The following is a 16792-nucleotide window of genomic DNA, read 5'->3' as shown; positions in this document are numbered from 1 at the left end:
TTGAGTTAATTGGCACAAGGCTGGCAAGAGCAGGGGAGGGAAAACAGTGCCAGAACCAGCCGATTAGTTCTGTGTACTTTTTAGATCCTCCTCGCTGTGCATCGTGTCACTGTTCCACGGACACTCGGCAAACAGCTGGTGCTGCATCGTGTAATCAGAGAGGCACCACTAAATTAGTGCTCTCTTCAACACAGCGTTGTTACTGCAGTCAGTAATTATCTAATGCAAGGAGGTGCCTGAAGACTTGCCTTTTTTTTTTAAATTTATGTCACTTGGACTAATAAAACTGTCTTTCCTTGTGTATCCTGTTTTCTTAACCCATCAGAGCTGCTGCATCTCTGGTTTGAGCACCTGGGTCCCCGCAGTCTGAGGTAGGAGCTGGAGCTAGCTAACAAATTATAGTGAAAACGGCAAGCTAGTCTTTAATGCCTGAACCCAACTAGAAAACATTTCTTTTTTTAATCGATTTTCTTTGCCACCCACTGCCTTAGCTGTGTTCCCTCTCTGCTTTTGTTTCAGCTTGTAGCAAGTGATTGAAAATGCTCCAAAGCACAAACGTGGCATGGCAAACGGCTGGACACAGTGCTCTGCCCCTGCTGGTACTTTCTAAAAAAGAACGGTGATCGAGAGAGAAATTAAACCTTCCACCCTTGTGTCTTGAAGTTGTCAAGGTGCAGCTTGGTTTGTTGCTCCCCATCGTGCCCCAGGTTCCTAGCGTGGGGCGCTGGCACCTGGCCATGCGCAGCGGTCACTCTTCCTGCCTCGGGCACCTGAAGCTGCAGAGCTGTGGCAAGCCATCGTGTGTCAGGGATGCCACGGCATTAAACCAGAGGGAGCGGAGGAAGGTCGCAGGTGGCTGGTGTGCTTTGTACAGGGAGCTGAGTTAGCCTCGCTGACGGAGCCGCCCGTGTCACGCAGCTTTTGGGAAGGAACCGGAGCTGGCAGTGCCATGGGGCCGGGTGAGCTCACACCGAGCATCACCCAGCGGCGATGGCGTCACCCGCCAGCCAGCTGCGAGCGCTGCGCGGGCTCTTCTTGGCCAAAAAAGCGCTGATGAGCCGAGGGGGTGGGAAGCCGGGCGGGAGGAGCCCTTCCAGGAGCGCTCTGCCAAGGGTTCGGCAGCTCAGGGCTTCCCCTCGGAGGCTCAGGCTGCACTTATTTCACGTGCAGGTCGGGGAGCAGCGGTGGCTGCTGGCACCCTGCTGCCAGGGCTGCTGGCTGTAACGCGCTCCCGTTGCGCCGCCCTGTTGCACAACCCCACACGTGCTCCCGTCTAAACACGCACGCCGGCTTTAGAATATTTTCAAGGGAATGTCTCCCTTTTAATCCCTTTTTCTCCTGGATGTTCCTGCCTCCCCCAGGGAGCAGGTGCCCAGCTGCAGCTGCCTGGGGCAGCTCGGGCGGTGCCAGCAGCGGGACGCAGGGCGAGCCACCCCGTCCCCTTGCTGCTGCTGAGCAGGCAGCACGTTGCCTGCTGTGTTCCCAGGCTCCTTACCCGAGAAATGCAGCTATTTGGGCAACCATTTACTTCTCCGATTACGCTTACTGGCAGCAGACTGCCCATAAATGCTTCTTTTAACATTTTTATGCCATCTACTGGGAAATCATTCCTGGTCTTTTACCCGCTTGTGGACTAAGCCACTTGGAGGACAGTGACGAGGAGGCTGCAAGCTCAGCACCGCGGCGCCGGCCTGGGCGTGCTGCCACACCACGGGAAGCTCCCGGCCCTGCGGGAAGAGGCCGAGCTGCCCGCAGCCTCCCTCGTGCCCCAAGCCGACCAGGGGACAGGGGACGGCGGCTCCACCGGGAGGTCCCGGGGCTGCAGGGGGGCTCTGGGCTTCTGCACCGATGTAGCTGAGGTGGATGAAGCCTCTGTCTCCTGAAAACAAGGGCTGGAGCGAGGTGGCTTGATCCATTGGCCGCCCCTGCCCATGTGCCAGCCGCAGCCGGGGACAGGGCAGCACTTGCCTCCAGCTTTCCATTTTGCCCAGCGTAATTAATCCATCATTAAGCTAAGCAGGAAAACGAGGGTGCTGTTGCCTAACGGCCCCGGCACCCACCTGGGAGGGAGGCGGCGTAGGCTCCAGCCTGCCCTCGGCGCGTTCCCGTATTTTATGCAACGCGGCCGAGCTGGAGCTGGGCTGTTGGCGTGATTTCTCCCCACCCACCCGCAGCAATGTGGTGGCGTGCTGGGCAGGGCACGCTGCCGGGAACGGAGACGGCGTCGCAGCCTTTTCATCTCCTGCTTGCTTTGCTTTTCGCCCCGGGTAAGGAGCAGTCAGCAGGCTCCTTTGGCTGCTCTGCCTTCCTCTGGCTTCTCTGCCTTCCCCCGTCTCCTAAAAAAAAAAAAAAAATCCCAGTTCCTAACTGGGTACAGCCCACACGGACAGTGGATCCAGCCCTCTGCCAGCGGGACAGGGCACGTCTCTGCCACCCCGTGCGGTTTTATTTGTCCCAGTGAGGGGGGAGCCAAGTCCTGCACCAGAGGACACCCCACAGCCCCAGACGTCGTGATGAGCCTGTTCGGAACAAGCTCTTGCACCACTGACCCTCTTCCCCTGGTTTTGACATGTTGGGATTTATCTCCCCAGGCAGAAATTACGCGTTCAAAACCTCCCAGCCAGCTCCATGTAGCGGCACAGCCCAGCGGGGAGATGCCACGGCTGGCTCTGTGCTTGGATTTCAGAGGTGTTTTGTGTGTCAGTATGCCGGGTCTTCCCTGTGTTTTAAAAGATCGTCTTTTTTTTTTTTTTTTTTGTACAAATGCTGCCCAGAGCCAGGCTGAGAGCATCAGGTGGGAAGACACGTCTGCTCCCCGCAGTGCGGGGCTGATAAGTAAATAGGCAGCGTGGTCTCAGGCTGGAATTAGCAATTAATGAGGAAAATCTGCATTTAGCAGACAGGGTAAAAATAAACAGAGACACATCCAAACCTAGCAAAGATGTTTGTTTTCCTCCTCCAAGCAGTGAGCAAGAGCATGAGAACCCATATAAGACTTCAAGTGGCAAAATGTCTCATGCCCAACACCTGGGAAAGTGGCTAGCAAGGGTACCTGTTAGACCCCAGACGAACGGAAACATCGAGGTTTTTGTTGAAAGGCAAAAACTTCAGCCTAGTGAAACTTTCCTGGATTACTCAGGAGTGAGTGAAACCCTGGCAGGTAAGTGAATGTAATGCAACCGAAAATCCGTGTTCATTACCCGGGTCTGGCAGGGGTGCTTAGCACGCACACTGGACGTTTTGCCTCCTGTTTGGAGCACCCCGAGTGCTCAGAGAGCCCCCAAACCACCCCAAATGGTGCCTGGGGCTGGCGGCAGGGCCAGCTACTCAGCAGAGCCCTCCTGTAACGGAGGACAGACAGCGGGAGGCTGGCGGGACCGTGCGGGTCGTCCTCGGCGAAGGGACGGCATCGGGTCGGCTCGCTGCTGTGCAACAGCCTCCGAGTTGGGACTTGTCCGGGGAGAGCTGACTCCAGAGATACCCGTGGGAACCTGCATGGGAAGAGGATTGCAACGGGCGCGAACGCCCATGGCCCCAGAGAGTCTGCTCCTCGCCACAGCAGGGTAAGGGCTGGCTTTTTTTTTTTTTTAAGGCAAAGCATCACCAAGCGTCTTAATGCAGAGCTGGAGGGAGCCCCTTGCTTCTGTCCCTCTGGGATGTCCCCTGCCCGGGGGTGGCATGGGGCTCCTGCAGCGGGGTGGCTGCTGTGGCCCTGAGCCTTGCACCCACCCCAGAGGGCAGGAAGGGCCACCAGGAATCAATGGCTCAGCTTTGTCCCACTGCTAAGAAACCCCAGATCCTATCCCAAATCCCATTTCCCAAATCCTAAGAAAACCTCGGGAGAGGTTTGAGGACTTGTTACAACTGTCGTAAAGTCCTGAGCAGAATAAGGCTGCCGAGGTGTCCTCTAGCCCCTGTTTATCTTGCTAAAGCGCTCACTTTGACTTAATCCCCCCGTGGGGTGCTGTAAAGCAGGGCGCAGGGCACGTCTGGGTGCCAGGCTACCACAACCACGCTGCCAGCAAGCAGGGCACGCATCCAACCGCGAGCTGTAAGCTGCGTGTTTTCTGGTACTTGGTGGTTCGGTTTGGTCGTTCGTTGGGCTGATTATTTATTTGTTTACTTATTTTGCAATGAGCCCTGTGGTTTGCAGAGAGGCTTGTCAGCAGGACGGGCCCGTGCAGCTGAGTATGGGGGGGGAGCTGCCTGCCGTGGGGGGCAGCAGCGTGTGCCACTGCCCGGGCTGAGCAAGGAGACAAGGACAGCATCAGCACGGGGAGGGGATCGGCTGGTTTCACAAACTTTGCTTCTGCTCATGAAAATAAGAGCTGGGTGAAAGCCAGCAGCACCCTGAGGGGCAGGGACGGTGGCAGAGCTGTGTGCTGCCTCTTCCAAAGGCCATGAGAAGGAGGCTCCGTGCAGTGCTGGTCCCAGCCTCTCCGTGACTCCTGCAGATACCTGCAGGTATAACCACAGTGGCGATGCTGGAGAGTGGAGGGTTGTCGAGAAAAACCCTTCTGCTTGGACACCAGAGTGATGGTGACGATGACAGGCTGCGTCACAAAACTGCATTGGGGGCAGCATCCTCAAAGGAAGCTCTCCCAAAATGCCTGCCGTTTTTTGTATTTTTTTTTTTTTAAGCAGATGGAAGTTTTAGTCGTTTTGTTTGTGTGTTTGTTTTCCTGACAAGGAGTCAAAAAAAAACAGGCTTCAAGCAGTGGTTATGAGAAAGGTCAGTGAGTGGCTGGTCAGCTGGAGCCCCTGAAGGGGCACAGGCAGCAGATGGTCAGTGTGCCTTTTCCAAATACTTTTATATAATCAGTGTTAAAAACAGCAATGACACATGTTCGTATTTAGCCTATGTGCTCTTTCAGCCATTATTTCCTGCTGTACCTGTACACCCTCCTTCTCTCTCTCCGTCATCTCCATTTCTCTTGCCATTGGTGTGGCCACGTTGAGATTTTTCATACAATTTAGTTCAAGAGTGAAGCCTACGCAGGGAACAGCTCCTCCAGAGAGCCATCCTCTAGATTTGTTTAAAATGCCCTGCTGATTTGCCTTTCAGCTCTGTTTATTCACTTTAAGTTAAAGCTAACCCAGAGAAGGGATCACTGAAAACACGTCAGTTTACCTAAAAGGGTTTTGCATTATGCACATCAAGAAGATACAGAGAAACAATGAAATGCACTTATAAAACCAAGCGCTATTCGAGGCTGAACGGTTATTAAAAAGGTTCAGAACACCAGGAAGCAGGATGAAATGACTTGTGCCTGCTGGTAAGATGCTAAGAAGTATGTTCCCGGGTGCCAGCAGGGGAAGGGGGGGCACTTTGTCTCTTGCTGCACTCTCAGCCCCACCGCCCTCCCAAACACAAGCCCCCATCGCTAAGCCTTGATTAATCTTTGCTTCTGACTTCTGTGCGGGCCATTCGGCATCAGTTACTATTGAGCTCAGGGGAAAACCCAATAAAAGAACCACTAATCTTTGAACTTGGCGCATAATCCTCCACGTGCTGTTGCCCAGCATGTCCCTTCTTGCCTTTCTTCCCCACCCCGAGAAAGCCCCCGAGCGCTGGCTGCGACAAGGCTGGGACACGACGGCCATGTCCGAGTGGCTGCAGCTTCCCAGCGAGCCCTTCCTGGGGATATTTTGGGCCTCAGAAGTGAGCCTCTCAGAAAGGTAAACTGCGGTGAAAGACTCTTATCAAGCCAGACTCAGACTGCAGGATATTTGCAAAATAAGATGGAGATTAAATATATATTTATTTTAAGCCTTGTCGTTTCCACTCTGCACAAAGCATGCAGCTAAAGTATATTTGAGAAGCTCCGACAGCTTGGCAGTAATTTCTTTCCTTTCCTTTCCAAGGCAGAACCCCACAGAGCCCCCACTAGCAGCAGCTGCTCACTGGGGGATGTGACCCTGACCCAGGGGAAGGAAACCCCCAGGGCTGGGGCCGGGGACATCGACAACTGTGAAACCCCAGCCTCTGGCTTGGAAAAGAAAACAAGACCACTCCTTCAGCTGATGCTGGGCTCAGTAATAATGTTACTATGCCTCTGTATAAAGTCGCAGTTTTTGCAAAGCATCACGCAGGCGTTTAACCAGCCCTCCGGGAGCATCTTTATCCCTGTTTGCAGTGGAGGAAGCAGCTCTGCTGGGGCTGGGCAGGAAGGGTGGCTCTTGGTGCCTCCCTCTTGGACGTGGTCCTCTGCCCTCCCACTCAGCTTTGGAGGTGAGCTTTGGAGTCTGGTCGCTCCTCTTCTCCAGAAGGACTACAGAAAATATAAAATCCGGGTTTGACATGCAGAATCCCCCCCTTAGCTGAACGTCTCTCAAGCACAAACTCACTCACAGCCCTGGGCAAGGATTTTGACAAAGTATTTTTGTCCCAACTAGCTGGATTTTTATTTTAGCCACTTTTAGTCTGCTCCTTCCTCCAGATTAAAGAAACAAAAACAAAAGTAAAAATAAAGTACGCAGGTCTCCAGAGAGCTCAACCTTTCCTCTCCCTGCTGCCTGCCCTTCAGAAAGAGAAAATGCCTGCCGAACGTCTTGTGGGAACTGAGAAGACTGCAAAAAAGCAAGTTATCAAAGGTGAAGAGCCCCACGGTCCACTTGCTCCTCCCCGGCTGAGGACGCTGCTCCCCCTTAAGGCCACCTCCCGCCGATGTGGGGAGACCACCACAGGGGACGTCACCCTACCACCCAGCTTGGTGCAGCCCCTCACTTTCCCAGCACTAACACCCCAGAGCAGATGTGGCCCCCTCCTAGCCTCCAGTTTCAGGGACTCTGCTTTGCCCTTGAGGCTTTGGCTGTTGGGGGCCGTGGGACCCCTCGAGTCCGGGTGCTGGCACTGGCAGCAGAAGGGCTCGGGGCTGGCAGGAGCATTTGCAGTGTATGGGGATGGCAGCCAGGCTCCATCCTCAGCAGCCCGAATAAGGAAAGGGGGTAAAAGCAGGCACGAGCCAAGGAGAAAGCCCATCAGCGCGTGACAGCGCGGTAGGAAACCCGCAGCCGGAGCCAGGCTCTCCTGGCAGCTTCCTTCCCTCGTTCTCATGGAAACGGGAGCGATGCCCTCCTGCTTCGCTGTTTTCTCAGCTTATTTTTAAACACGCCGCCTGTTTATGCTTCAGCATCTCCCTTCCCAGCCCCACCGTGTGCAGGACGTGGGGTGAGCTGCACAGAGCAGGGCAGCCCCTTGAGGTGCAGGGCGAGGGATGCAGCCCCCCATGTGGCATCGCCAGCGAGCCCTGACCCCAAGCAGGATTGGTGCTAAGGAGCTGGCAGTAGCTCCCGCACTTGCCGTAGGTCACAGTCACGTTCATTGGGGCCAGGAGCGCGGGCTGGCGTCTCTACACTGAGCAGACGCTGAGTAAAAATATCTCCCTTGGCCCAGGCGCACGGAACGGCTGCCTTTCTAGTAGAGACTTCCAAATCAGGGCATTTCAGTTCCCCCTCGGTCCTCTCGCTTCCCGCGTGCAGGCTTTGAATGGGGAATGCTCCTTTCTGCCTGCGCTAGAAGCAGCCGCCCGGTGTTCCTATTAAAGGATATAAAGTCTGGGCTGTCCTGGTGTTCGTGCAGGCTGGAGGCAGCAACCCTTGGCAAGCGCGTCAGGAGCTCGGGTGTGTTTGGGGATGCTCTCAATTTGTGAAGGGTGCAGCTCTGGAGCGCAGCAGGGCGTTGCTACAAACAGGGCAGCCCACTGCAGAGGTGACGGGTCCCAGGAACTGATTCCCCCTTCCTACCGCCTGGGTGGTGCTTCTCTGGAGCAACCCCCACCAAGGGGACTTGCAAGACCTGCAAGCCTCCTGTGATGCTTCCTCCAGTGCATTAGGGTTTCTGCTGATGTGACCCTGCCACCCTGATAAGGTTCAGCTTGGCTCAGGTGTTCACAGAAGCCATAGTGTTGTCTGCAAACAGTAGACGGGGTTACCTCTCAGAAAACCTTGCCCATGGACCAGAAGCCCTTTTCTGTATGTGCACACCAAGACATGGGGCTTTGCCTTCAGCCAGGCCTGGCCAGCAGTGCGTTGGGCTACCCCTGTCCTTCCTTTTCCCTCTTTTCTCCTCCTCCCAGCTCCCCGAAGGCAAGGAGGGGCACAGGCTCATCACAGCAACAGAAGACTTTTTCCACGGAAACAGATGTCTGCTTCAGTCGACGGGTTGTCTTTGTGTTGAGCTCAGTCCCCTCTCTCGTGATTGTCACTGCTGTTATTATCTCCGTGACCGCTTTTCCTCCAGGCTTCCGGCACGTTCCTGCTCCAGGAACTCGGTACTTCAGCCCTGCCCGCTCCCAAGTGCCTTCAAAAGGCATCCGCGAGACCTGTGCTTCCTGGTGACAAGTGCTCCTTCCCTCAGATCATCTGGGGACGCCACCCGCAGTGTGTGGCACGGGGCAGCCCAGCTGGCACCCCAGGAACCTCTCTGGGGACCAGGCAGGAGGGGAAGTGGCGATGCTCTCAGCTAGCGCCAAACTGGAGGGCGGCTTCGCTTCTTCTCTGCCAAGGGAGAAAACATTGAATTCAAGTGTGTGACAGCCCAAGCAAGAGCCAACACTACGTTTTTTTTCTTGGTTGCTGTTGGGTAAGAGATTCATAAAAAAACTTGCTGTTTCCTTCTGCAGTGGTGGTGAGATGGTCACAGTTACCCAGGCAGGGAGACTTTAGGACATGTCCCCCAGCTTCAGACACTATGCCTGGGTCTCAACTCCTTGCTCTCCTCTCCTGGATGCATGCAAGACAGCTCTGACACAGGCAGCCACATTGTGGCGATAGCCAGAGCTGTGAAAGAGAACAGCCCTTTTCAGCACTGCTTCAGACAGATATCAGATCCTTATGGTGAGGATTCAAGAGATTTTCTGGCTCCCCAGAGACATGGCTGGCCAAGCGTCTGCCTGAGCTGACTGAATATTTATGACCTCTGAAAAGTACAGCAGCACTTGCCCACAGGACAGATAATCATGGGGTTGATGAATCATTCCCATGGAAGATGAAAAAAAAAGTCACTCCTCCAAGTTCTTCTCTGAGCTCCATGACTGTAATGCAGGCTTGAAGGTCCTCCTGGGCATCCTTGGATGCTATGATCCCCTTTCCATTCTCTTCTCCAGGAGAGAAACAATTTCAGCAAAATCCTTACAACACTGAGAAGTTACTGCTTTACTTCACTGAGAAGAAAATTTGGGATCTTCTCACAACCTCCTCTGCTTATTTCTACCAACAGAGAGCTTTTGCTATCCTCCACGTCAGCCAGACTCATCCAGAAGTCTGAGACAACCAGGAAGAGACTTAGCCTTAGGAAAGTTTGACTCCTGCTCTTCCTGCCTTGTGACAAACTTGCACAAGCAGCACCCGTCCCCATGTGCGCAGCCAGGCCCTGCCCTTCCTCTTTCACACAGTCCCTAGCCTGGCCAGCATGGAAGGGCCTTCCAAAGCAAGGTCACGTAGCAGCCAGCAGAACAGCCAGCAAAAGGAGAAGTTAGTCTAGCAACTAGACGAGAAATATGGGCTAGGAAATGTCCTGGCCCCAACCCAGCCTGGCCTCAGGCCAAAAAAGAGAAATGAAACTGGCTGAGGTAGGAAGAGGCTTTTGCTATGGTTATGCAGCATTCCTCCACTGCCACCTGCCAAGGACACTGTGACAGAGAGGAAGATGGCAGAAGAGCAGGGTGCTCGTCTGTGGAAAAGTACAACTAGAGAAGGATGTGCCAGGAATGGGAACTTCTTTCTTGTGGGTCTTCTCCCACACCCACCAGGCTGGTTCCTGGGGGCAGGAAGGCAGCAGCAGTGAATACTGGTGAATATGCTTGGGTTGTAACACAAAAAATGGCACAGAAGTGGGTCTCTCCCTCAGGGAGGTCAGTGCTGCAGCCTGTCCTCTTTGGGACTCTGCTCCATTTCTGTGCGGTCTCCTGGTTCTGGAGAAGAAATCACATAATGTGCCGAGTTGGAAGGGACCACAGGTGTCATTGAGTCCAACTCCTGGCTCCACACAGGACCACCTACAAACCAGACCCTGTGTCTGAGAGTGGTGTCCAGACACTGCTTGCACTCTGACAGGTTTGGTGCTGTGACCCTGGGGAGCCTGTCCCAGTGCCCAACCACCCTCTGGGTGCAGAACCTTTCCCTAACACCCAGCCTGACCCTCCCCTGTCCCAGCTCCATGCCGTTCCCTCGGGTCCTGTCGCTGTCCCCAGAGAGCAGAGCTCAGCGCCTGCCCCTCCGCTCCCCTCGTGAGGGAGCTGCAGGCCGCCATGAGGCCTCCCCTCGGCCTGCTCTGCTCGGGGCTGAACAAACCGAGGGACCTCAGCTGCTCCTCGTACACCCTCCCCTCCAGACCCTTCACCATCTCTGTAGCCCTCCTCTGGGCGCACTCTAATAGTTTTATGTACTTCTTACCGTGTGGTACCCAAAACCGCACACAGAAGTAAATGACTAATTGCACAATGTAGACAGGCTTCAGGCTGCGTTCTGCCTCTTGGCACCCCCTTGTCCTCCATGTACTGGGATCATACAGTCTGTGTGGACTCTCTGGAGCGAGATGGCCTACTTAGAGACCCCATCACTCTCAGAGATGGGATTTAGTACCTTTTCCTGAATCTCAGCCCACTCTGGGATTTTCCACACCGCAGCTGTTGAGTGGGATTGCTTGCAGGCCTTTTTGTCTCTGATGGCATCAAGGCTGAGCAGAGCTGCATTCTAGCTCCTACTTGGCTTAACACCTAGTTTCCTTTGCCGTATGCCCCAGAAATGTGGGTAAAGGAGGCCACATGCCTTTTAGACTTAACAGCAAATTGTACAACTACATGGCAGGGCAGACAACTCGCTGCACTACAGTCTGAAGCACTGGTTTGGGAGCTTAGGGTTGCTGATGGCCATGCTCTCTTTGTGTGTACACTGAAGGTTTCTACAGCAGCATAAGCCATTCTTCAGGGTGCCAGAGAGTGGCCTGAGGTCCTCCTAAGCTACATGAAGAGCACCTTTGCTGCAGAAGCTGCCCATGCCTCAGCCCTGATGTGTCAAGGCAGGAGCAAGGCCAGACATCACTCTGCATCCCTTGGAGAGGAGCCTGAGGCTTTGTTTTGCCTTCAGCCTGGCACTAGCACGTGTGTTGGGTGCTGCAGCTTAGGCAGTCACAGACAGGGCTGGAGAAGCCAGCTCTCCTGCACTGCACTTACAGACGCCTATGGAGCCTGTCCCCTTCACTGCGTACTGAAGCAGCGTGAGAGGCAGCCAGAAAATCTTCCTCTAGCACAGCCAGTTCGACAAAGCCAATACCACACAAGAGGTCACTGCCAGCGTGACCCACACGTTGGAGATGTCTCCAGCCTGCCTGCTTGTCCACAGGGTAGCTAAGGGAGGGTAAGTTACAGTGACGAGCACGGACTTCGTAGGCTCAATTTGTTGTAATCTTCAGAGCTGTTTCCAGTGGTAATTTCCTTTGAAAAGACAGAGTTACTGTGATGTTTCCAAGACACTGCTGGGGATGCTGAGAAGTGGAAGCTCTTGGATTTGCCCCCCAGCAGGCTGCAGGGTGCTCAGGCTGGGCAGAAGGCATGGCTTGAGACATCCCAGCCCCACCAAATGGTACAACAAAGAATTGGATATTATTCTAAAAAATACATGTAAATTTGAGCTGGTCTTTTTAAAAAGGTGCGTGTTGGAAAAACACTACTGAACTCATAGCAGAGATGGGCCACTTGTTTATGTCTCTGCACTAACAGCTGAAGGGTTTCTGCGTTCGGGGGGAAGCCACTGTCAGGCTGAATCGGGGTCTCCCACCTCTTGGGCTATGGGGCTTCTACAGCCATTGGAGCACGCCAGTGCAGCCTAGACTTGGTAAGGGCAAGAAATTACCTTTTTCTGTCTCCAGGCTCCAAAGGTCAAGCAGTGGTGGCAGGACAAAGGAGAGCCCCATAACAGCGCCCTGCACCATCCTGGGAGTGAGGGGTGGGGGAAGAGGAATCAGACCTCTTTGGGAGGTCACAATTTGGCCTCATTCGTTTTCATCCTCTGCAACGCCCTGCTCACAGTGTTGCCACATCACCGGTGAATTTCTCAGTACAAATCTCTGTTTCTCTGCCACCAGATGACATTGCATGAGAGGTGACTGCCAGTAGCACCGATGCACCCCCAGCCAGGACATGTGTCTGAGCAGTTAGTAAAGATAAAAGGGCCAGTTAGAGCCATGAGTGCAACAGGTACAGTCAGCAAACCACCAATTTCAATGCACCATCATGCTGATCCAGAGCTTTACTTCCAAGTTTTTGGTTTTCCATTAGCAACATGTCTATGTTTGGCTCATTCTAAATTTAGGACTTGTTTTCATCCCCTCCCTTCCCCTAACTCAGCCGCTAAATGAATGAAACTCAGCCTTGCAGTCCAAATGCTGAATGCTGCTGCTTCCAAGACATACAGAAAACTGGAAAATGGCATCATCCACGTGACATACAAGGGTAAGACTGAAATATTTGTTGTTCTCACATGTTGTCATAGGGCAGAAGGGGAGGATAAAGGTAACAATAAGTTAATGAGAGATGCTGGATACAGGTAACAGATGGTTTAAACAGTGTGTTTCCCCCTACGTTAGTTCTCATCCTTCCCATTTTATGTTTTCCTTTGCTATAAATATTTTAAGTTACCAGCATCATTAGGTACACAAATGAAACCTCAGCTCTCTTGTGCTCAACTGAATCCATCCCTATTTTACCAGAATTCACCCCCAAGTGCAGCTCTGACCTGAAAAGCGACTGCTTAAGGAGAACTGCCTCAACTGTGGGATCTGGTGTCTGCTGTGAACCATCATGGGCTTTTATTGCCCAGTTTCCTGAAGAAATAAGCTTTATGCAGCCATGCACTGTGTGAGCACGTGTACCCGTCTGCTGGATCTGTCCTCCCTGTAACTTGTGGACCTGCAAGCTGGCTTCAGCTGGGTTTGTCAAACAGATCTGAGTAGAAGTCCCTGCAAGCCCTGTGAGACCTGAGAGCTCAGAGGAGGAAGGGGCCTTCCTGTGCAGCCCCTGCAAGCTGCAACTTTACCCCAAGAGCTGTTTGCACCACTCTGAGGCAGTGCAGGGAGGTTTGCAGCTGGGCCTGACAATCCATATGACCCCAGGCCACTTCAGGTGGTGCTCACAGAGCTCCTCTTCCACCACCAGACAGCACCTGCTCTCTTTCCCTTCATAACTTGTGAAAACTACTTGCAATTGCAATGTCTCCCCTGTGCAGATCCAAAGGGCCACGGAGGAGAAAAATGGAAGCACTTGCTGGTGCAGTGTTCTCTTCCCTAATGGGAAATCTGGAAAGCGCTGAGGGGCAAAAGTCATCTAGATGGGATGACTCCTGCTCCTCTTTGTCACTGGACTGCTCTGAATTCAACAATTCATTACAGTCTTGTGCTTCCTTGAGCTCAGCCGTCCTCCAGGTGGAAGGATTTGCTGCAGCAATTTAACGCTGAGGAGACGCCTTCCCGTTTGCCAAGCTCTGTACCACAGACTTGTGTTGAGACACTTAAGTGGGCCCTGGAGCACTTGTACTCTTTCCCCAGCTAGAACAGCGCTTACCCTGTCTGGAGAGATTCACAGAGCTCTGACAGCAGAGGAAACCTCAAAAATTGACTGTTACTTGAATCTAGACTTTAATTAGAAGCAGCATTCAGCCAGGAGGGTTCAGCCAATGCTCATCTCTCCTAAAGACGAGAAGACAGCAGTAAATTTCAGATGGCGGTGACAAAGGGGTCAGTTAGATAAAACCACTGAAGTACACGTATTTGACCAAACACATTTGCTCCTGGTGGCTGCTGCCACGTCTCTTGGTGACGAGGAGCAGAACTTGCTGAGAGCAAAGCTCTGCTCACTGCTCCTCGTGCATGCCTGTGCCCAAAGCGCCGAGCTCTGCTCACCAATGCCGTGACTCTGGTACAGAGCAGCCTCGCGAGGCACACCAAGGGCTCGGTGCTCCTCCTGGCTCTATCTGCAGCAAGGAGTTCTTTTTGCAGAAAGAACACGAAGCCTGAGATCAGCTGCAAGAAGAAGCTTCTACACTTCCACTCCCGGAATCCAAACATCAGGGCCATAAACATTAGCACCAGCCACTGCTAATCCCCCGGCTGCAAACTTTGGTTACAATAAAAGTGAAAGCCTCAGCAAAATATGTAACATGAAAAACTCCTGAGCAAATAAGGAAGTTTCATTTCTTGCTTGCTCAAAGCACGAGTGACAAGATTTGTTTGAAGATTAAAACAGACTCCAGGCATGGAAAATGCCAGGCGTAAGGCTTTACGGAGTTACTTAACACAGCGCAATATAAATGGCAAGCGATCCCGGGTTATTTTCGAAAGGGCTGGCTGCAACTTACAGCCTTGATGAGAGCGATTACCAAAGGATGAAGAGCAGAGCAGCTTCATTAATTACATCTCCCAACAGGAAAACGAGGACTCCAAAAAGCCGGAAAGGCGTTTAGCTGTTGGGTGTTACGTCTGCCCTGCTCAGCAGGGTCGCTTTTGGGGAAACTGGAGAAAAGCGAGCCGGGGGTTTTTGCTGTGCTGGTGCCCTGCGGAGCCGGCCGGCCCTGGGGCTGCTCCCGGCGAGCCCCGGCCCTGGAGGGGCACCCTGCGGCCGCTGCCGGCACTGCAACCTGCCCTCCTGCAGCCCCTGGGACAGGGCTGGGGGCTCGGGATGCCCAGCAGGGCCTCCAGGCAAACAGCAGAGCAGGTGATGGAAAAGCCAGGGGCCGCGCCAGCGGCAGAGGTTTGCTTCTTCATTTATAAAGAATTATTTTTCTTAATAGGAGGGTTGAAGAGCTGATTTTATTCACCTAATACATTCAGGGTGATCCTATCAGCGACTACAAGGAAACACGAAGCGCATGAATCCTTTGTTTTCTATATGAATATAAAAACGTATGAATACTTTATGCCCCGAATTTCCTAACAGATATTAAACAACAACAGACAGGTATCAAAGCGGCGGCTGAGAACGGCGGCGTTTCCATGCCTTGAAATTCAGCACCGCGGTTCCCACAGCAACCACAACCACGGGCACTTCACACGAATCTCACGGCTGAGTCTCGGATCACGCAGTTCTGAGCACCCAACACATGTAGCAAAAGACAAGCAAAAGCAGTTTTGTCTTCTCCTGCTATAACGATCCTACCTGCTAAGTCACATCCGCTACAGGGCGTTAACGGCACTTGCAGGTGAGTATGAACTCACAACTGGCAATTAATACCCTGAAAATAGCTTCTGTACACAAATACTTACAGGAGTCAGTCAGTATTGACGCATTTTCTGTTTTCAGTTATTGCTGGAATGAAAAGCCCACTGTTCACAGCAAAGCTTAGAAGGCTGAAAAAGAGGGGTTAGGAATCTTTAATTTTTTTTTGCTTCAAATGCAAGACTGTTTCAGCTTCAGAAAAGACCATTTCTTCATGGTTTTACTAATTTTATCTAGCCCTTTTGCTTGGAGGCAGTACCTGGTGGCAGACCAGAAGAAATAGGAACATGAAAACCAGAGTTATTTGAGTGAGTTTAAGTGGTAGCAAGGAGTGCACGCACAGAAGGACTGCTGTATGTCTTCTTTCTTCCCCTCCTTAAGCATTTACTACTGCTGTACCACTGGACACTGATGGGCCTTTGGTATGAAGCAGTATAACTTTTAAAAAATTCTTATCACGTTGAGCTTTCATCCAAAACTTATGTATCTTCCTGCTGGCTGACAGTTTGTTCTTTGAAGCAACAGAGCCTTCAAAGCAATGGTCAGTGGTGAAGTCAACGAAACAGTTTACTACTGAAGGGAAAAATTCTGGTCAAACACGGAATTGTCACAACCACACGTTATCAGAACTTCAGGTTGGGGGCTTAGTTGGCAGCACTAGTGATTTCTAATAACGTGAACTTAGCCTGACAGGAAAGCACCAGGGCCCTTCTATGAAAGCTTATAAAGAGATCATGCTGACAGAAACACAGGAAATTGCAAATCTACATGCTTAAATATTAATGTACAGTGGGATCAGCTTTCCAAAACTATTTAATGCTTCCTAAACATCTGCAATGTGAATTAGAGAAAAATTTTACATCAGTAAGAACCCCCTAAATAGTAGAAAATATCATCTACTGTCAAGATACTCTGAATATTTAACTCTTCAAGTTAAGAAAAAGACCTGGTCTTGGATAGCTGATCAAGAGAGTGTGCTGCAAGAAAGCCTCAACCACCTTTGAAACACAGAGACCACTACGGTAGCTCGCTGGTGGCCTCTGCCCATACCCAGCCTGGTACTGAGTGAGCACTTGAACTGAAACCAGCCAGAGCAAGTGGGTCTTGACCCAAAGCCGTGCATGTGCTGCTGCTCTAGCTGATGTCTTTAACAGAGGAAAGGGTTCTCTAGGTTGACTGTAGTCCTAATTAAATTGCAATCCATAACACATTGTATGACACAGCAGCTGTGGGAAAGATGATTAAAGCCTCTACATGTTATCCCAATAGGTCCCCGTACATTTAAGCTTATAGCTGAAGTGGGGAGATCTGTATTTAAACTCCAGATCTGCTGCAATCTTCCTGTATGACTGGAAGGCCTGAACTTCTGGCTTTATTTCTGTAACAAAGATGTGATATTAATTTTAGGTCCTAATTTTATTTCATATTTAAATCTAGATTATTTTGACAGAAAATATTATAATTAAAAAATCTGTGATCCAATGTCTTACTATATTTGATCTCAAAACTTGACCATAATGCAAGAGAAAAAATATGAACCTTGCCCAAATCTCTAGTAAAACCTTTCAATCTACAAAGATTGG

Source organism: Cygnus atratus, chromosome 5 (genome assembly GCF_013377495.2).
Source record: "Cygnus atratus isolate AKBS03 ecotype Queensland, Australia chromosome 5, CAtr_DNAZoo_HiC_assembly, whole genome shotgun sequence".
NCBI classification, from domain to species: domain Eukaryota; kingdom Metazoa; phylum Chordata; class Aves; order Anseriformes; family Anatidae; genus Cygnus; species Cygnus atratus.
The sequence above is the reverse complement of the archived record's forward strand: the minus strand, read 5'-3'. Positions refer to the sequence as shown.